The sequence below is a fragment of the Balaenoptera ricei genome, chromosome 2 (assembly GCF_028023285.1).
Source record: "Balaenoptera ricei isolate mBalRic1 chromosome 2, mBalRic1.hap2, whole genome shotgun sequence".
Taxonomy (NCBI): domain Eukaryota; kingdom Metazoa; phylum Chordata; class Mammalia; order Artiodactyla; family Balaenopteridae; genus Balaenoptera; species Balaenoptera ricei.
In genome coordinates, this window is record NC_082640.1 from 151,632,538 (window position 1) to 151,638,670 (window position 6,133).

Below are 6,133 nucleotides of genomic sequence, written 5' to 3' on the forward strand. Positions count from 1 at the left end.
CGGTCTACTCTGGAAGTCGCGGTCTCCAGGAACCCTGGGGAGTTATTGCTAGAATTCTCCCTCTCTGCCATCTGGCTTCTCCATAACCTTGTGTGACTGTGGCCTCCCTCCAACCGCGTCCCCCCCCCCATCCCATTTAAACAGGGAAAATGTCTACTGACCTCCTTCACCAGGCTGAAAAGATAGCTGATCATAAAAACGTTTCCAGATGCACAATCCTTTGGAAGTGTTGTGCAAGCAAGTCTCTGTTTTGGATCTAAGCTGCTTAGGATTGGTGCTCAGGATGCCAATACATTATTTCAGCCCGCTGAGTATTTCTGCTGGTGCACACCAGTGGCACCAAACAATGAATGGGCCTCTTTCAAGACCTAATTTACTATCACTGAATGTGTTAGCACAAGAGAGAGGCAAATAAATGCTCTCTGGAGTCTAGAAAATTGCCTATTCCTGAGAATAAGTTTTAAGGGAGAACAAGTCTAGCCCATTAAATCTTTAAAAAGTGATGAAAAAGTGTGTGTGTTTGTTTTCAGGCTGAGTATTTGATGGAGAATGTATTTTTCAGTAGTAGGTCAAGGAAAGCAGTAAGTCCATTTACTTTGCTTGAAGAGCTATATTTCAGGCAAAGTGTATAAATTTATAATAAAGAGGGGAAAATTCTGAACCTGATAGTTACTTTGATGGCATTAAAAGCCAAGGAAGGGCTTCCCTGGTGGCGCAGTGGTTGAGAATCTGCCTGCCAATGCAGGGGACACGGGTTCGAGCCCTGGTCTGGGAGGATCCCACATGCCGCGGAGCAGCTGGGCCCGTGAGCCACAACTACTGAGCCTGCGCGTCTGGAGCCTGTGCTCCACAACAAGAGAGGCCGCGACAGTGAGAGGCCCGCGACCGCGATGAAAGAGTGGCCCCCGCTCGCCACAACCAAAGAAAGCCCTCACACAGAAAGGAAGACCCAACACAGCCAAAAATAAATAAATAAATAAATAAATAAATAAATTGAAGAACAGTTTAAAAAAAAAAAGCCAAGGAAAACGATCCTGTGGATTCCACTAAGATTTCCAGGTGTGTTTCTGTTCACGGCTTTACACTGGGTTTCAGGTGCATGCCGCAGGCTCTGGAGTCGGGCCCACTTGGGTTCCAGTCCCAGCTCCTCCACTCACCAGCTGTGCAGTCTTGAGCATGTTACTGAACCCCAGTACTCAGTGCTGTGGGACGGAAATCACCCCACAGTGATTTCCCTATGCATATGTGGGTGGTAAGTATTTCCCACAGATGGTCAGGGGTGTTTTCAAGGGACTCCCGCCGTCCTGCTGTGATTTTCATCCACACCTCTATACACGGCTGGCCAGGGTGCAGGTTCAGCTCAGCCTGCCCCGCTTTGGGCACTGCAGCTGCTTTACCATCGGTCAGCACTGTAATGGTCAATACTCTCCACAGGCCTCCTTACTGGGACCATTAGTGGCTCTCTGCTTGCTTCTGTCAGGGGAACAGGAAAGAAGATGCAACCTGAGGTAAGTTCCTAGTTCAAGAAGGAAGTTCGCTTTAAAGGAAATGGCTTTCCCTAGGTAAGACAGGAAAGGGAGTGCGGTTTCCTGAACAAATCCAGGGAAATGAGTGCTCAGACGTATAAAAAATGGAAGAGATTTCATCATACTAGACTTCAAATTCAGTAGCTTACATTGCTTAAAAAACCAAAACAAAAGCAAAAACGGAATAGTCTAGAAGCCCAAGCTTCTAGTTTTTTCATCCTGGCTTGGCTACTTTCAGAGCCATCATAGGGAGATATTCTCTCTTTCCTTTTCCGTGTGTGTGTGTGTGTGTGTGTGTGTGTGTGTGTGCGCGCGTGCCCCTGAGAAGCAGAGATTTGGGGACAATGTTAGCAAAAGAACCACATAAACTAGTGGAGACAACAGAGTTTGCTTTAACCAGCGTCTTTGTAAAGGAAATACTTAATTTCGTCCCCTTACCTTACTCACTCAGTGGGACATTTTGGCATCCTCCCCAGTGGAGGTCAGCTTGGACTGGGGCAGTCTTCAGTAGAGCTGGGAGCCATCCGAGGAATGGTTGCTGGATGTCTCTCCCACAAGAAGGCTCCAAGAATCAGTCTCTCCAGTATGTTATACTGATTCTTTTACCAGGGAGACAAGTGCCTGCCCTGCTCCCTGCCACCCACAGCCTAGCCACACTGAGCATGCTCCCTGTTTAAACAGCCAGCAAGGGCACAACTGTGGGATCTACTGTAACAACAGCTAAATTAACTGGAGAAATGCGCCAACAGGCAGCCCACTGCCAAGACTCAGCACAGTTGGACCGTGGGACTCCTCATTAGCAAAACGCTATGCTTCTTCCAGACTCTCACTTGGGTTTCCAACTCTGGGTGACTGTAAGTACTGTGCTCACCTAGCAGAAGGATTTCTTCCTTATCTCAGGATTAGGAGAAACAGATGGAACCCCGCATGCCCTGATTATGTCAATACAGTATTGTCTTCCATTCACATCCTTTTTCTTTTCTATCTCTGATACATAAAGGAAGAGACTCTGAAATGACGAGGAAAGAGGGGAGAGGGCAAGCTTTTGAGCCAAGTGCATATACACCTATACCCCCTCTGAGGTTGCCTTGTACACAGCAGGGAAGGAGGGGCTCTGTGACACTGGGGTAGGGAAGATGAAACTTCGGGACACTCAGCAGGGGTGGGGAGAGTTGACCCTGTAGTGATAAGTTAGCAAACTTCAAAAATACTGTTTGGAAGGAGTGGTAATAATACACATTTGGAAGATGTTGAAACATTTTTCCAGAAAATCGTTTTGAATCTATTTTACCATTTGTCCAGTGGAGTAAAACACTGAAGATCTCTATGTTAATTGAGACTTTTAACTTTCTAGGGAGGGCCTAAAAAGTTAAAAATCTCAATTTCAACAGCCTAGGGAGGGCTGCCCTAGGCATCAACCGCCTGCTGGCCGGGAGGGGAAGAGAGGAAATAGAGGGTGAGTAGAAGGTTGCAGAGGGCCAGGCCTGCATGTGGTGGACATCACTTTTGCCCACGTTACATTGGCCAGAACTCAGTCAGAAGGCCCTGCCTACATGCAAGGGGGACTGATGGGCTGTCACTTCCCAGCTGCAATGCCCCCTATGGAAAGGGATCAGACTTCTAGTGAACAGCCAGCATTTCTGCCACATAAAAAGAAGGCTGGGGTGGCTTCCAACCCTGACTGTGTATCAGCATCACAGCTTTAAAAAATACACATGCCTGGGATCCAGCCCCAGAGATTCTGATTGGGTAGGCCTGCACTGACACCCAGGAGAATCTGTATTTTTAAAGGCACAGACTAGTTTGAGAGTCACTGGTTGGCTCTGGAGTGTACACGTCTAGCATTGCCTCTCAACAGTTTTAAAAATCATTTCTCTTGGGCTTCCCTGGTGGCGCAGTGGTTAAGAACCCACCTGCCAATGCAGGGGACCTGGTTTTGATCCCTGGCCTGGGAAGATCCCACGTGCCACGGAGCAGCTAAGCCCATGTGCCATCAACTACGGAGCCTGTGCTCTAGAGCCCGTGAGCCACAACTACTGAGCCCGTGTGCCACAGCTACTGAGCCCGTGCGCCTAGAGCCCGCGTGACACAACTACTGAAGGCCATGTGCCTAGATCCCATGCTCCGCAGCAAGAGAAGCCACCGCAATGAGAAGCCCGCGCACCGCAACAAAGAGTAGCCCCCGCTCGCCACAACTAGAGAAAGCCTGTGCACAGCAACGAAGACCCAACACAGCCAAATATAAAAACAAATTAATTAATTAATTAAAAGAAAAAAAATCATTTCTCCAATTTCTCAATGTGAACAATACTTTTTAATTGGCTTCAATTTTGTATGTGCTGGTAAAATAGTTTTCACCACAGTAAATCCCAAGCAGGACTAAAAGTCAATACTTTTGTGCAGGTTTTCAGTAGTAGAGTCTATGTAATGATTAGTAATATATAATGTGATTAATTTTACATTCAATCAATTGTAATTCAAATTACATCAATATTTGACACAATAAAATAATGCAGGTACGTGTAATTGATGATACATTGCTTTCTGAGAAGCTCATAGTTGTTCTCTGTGCCATAAAATCATTGTTCCTTTTTGGAGTGATTTGAAACTTTTTTTCCCTCAGGGCTCCCCTTCCAAAATTTCACAGAGTAGTAGGTGTAGGCAACTGCTGGGGTGACGTTGCTGATACGGATGGAAAATCTAGGATGGCATAGAGACCAGACAGAGGTTAGAGAGAACAAGGAGGAGGGAGGTGAGCTGCCATGGAATGGCGACTGTAATAATCATTAATTGAAGTAAGCAAGAGGTAGGATGCTGTGAACAGGATGATCCCCTCCTCCCGCCCTCCCTTCCTTCCCTTTTTTATTGAAGTATAATTGACATATAACATTATATTGGTTTCAGGTGCACAACAAAATGATTCAGTATTTGTATACATTGTGTGTGCTACAGGAAATAAGAATGAAAATAGAATTTCACAATTTCCACATTCTAATGTAATTATTTAAAAATCTTTACCGGAGAATATTTACTCTATTGAAGCTATTACTAAACACAAGTGTTATATATTAAAAGACCATCTTTGGGAATTCCCTGGTGGTCCAGTGGTTAGGACTCCGGGCTTCCACTGCAGGGGACCTGGGTTCCATCCCCGGTCAGGGAACTAAGATCCCACAAGCCGCAGTGCTGCCAAAAAAAAAAAAAAAAAGCCATCTTCATTGATAGATTAGAATGAATTATTCCTTTCCTATTTTCTCCCACTACATTTTATGTGTGTATTATGTCTTATTTTATGTCTATATCTATTTATTATTTTATATTTATATTTTGTATGTTTATTTATATTTATACAGTTTCTGTATTTATTAGCTAGTAAGCTCCTGAAGGATAAGGCTAGTATTATGTTCATGGTCATCATCTTCTACAGTATGTTACACAAACAAGCACTCAAATGTTTACTACAGTGACTGGAAATCATTTGAGTCATTTAACTTGTTCAGTGCCTATTATGTGCCAGAGAATAAGTGATGAACAATACAAAATACAGCCTTCCCTGAGAGCTTACAGTCTAGTGGGAGGAAGACAGACAGTAAACAAAATAAATACATAAGGTATAAAGTCTGTCAGCTGGTGGTAAGTGCTGTGGAGAAAAAGAAAGCAGGGGAGTGGGACAGAGTATTAAAATCTGAGTAAAGACTTCAAGAAGTGAGAGGGCAGACCCTGTCTACATGGGGGGCGGGCAGAGCACTGCTGGGGAGGGGACAGCAAGCATGACCACTCTGAGGCTGGCACGTGCCTAGGGTGGACAGAGGACAGCTAGAGGCCAGTGTGGTGGACAGAGTGAACAAGCTGGCAAGTGCAAGGAGAAAGGGCCAGGTCATGGGGGCTTCTAGGCCAGGGTAAGGACCTTGAGGTTGACGCTGAGATGATAAGAGGGCTTCAAGTGAGGGGTGCATTTGCTTACATTGAAGAAGTTCAGTCTGGCTTTTGAGTTTGTATTAGGCTATAGGAGGACAAGAGTGGAAACAGGGAGCATAGTTAAGAGATGAGTGTAAGAATCCAAGTGACACAGCTTAGAGAGCATAGGGCACTTCCACTCATGGGGGTATAAATTGGGAAAATGAAAAATCAGCAAGACACAAGCACCCCAAAGTTTAGGGCTGCTCTGTTGACAAGGACCTCCACTTCATTCCACCTTCAATATCCCAGGAAAGAGAAAAATGGATAAAGAAGTTGTGGTCCTTATGTACAATGGAATATCACTCAGCCATGAAATCAATGTCATAAGGCTAGTAGCAGCATGATGAGTGGATTTAGGTACGACGATTCTAAGTGAAATAAGTCACACAGAAAAGGACACTTCTCATAAGGTATCACTTATAGAGGGAATGTAAAAACCGTTACAATTGAACTGAATTACAAAACAGAACAGAGTCACACATGCAGAAAACACACTATGGCTGCTTAACGGGAAAGGTGAGGTGGGGTGATACATAAAACAAGGGTTTCAAATTAGCTCAGATACCGTTCCATAAACCCAATATGTAATAGACAAGACCTACTCCTTGCTCAGAGAACTGGATTCAACACGCCGTATTCACTGCACA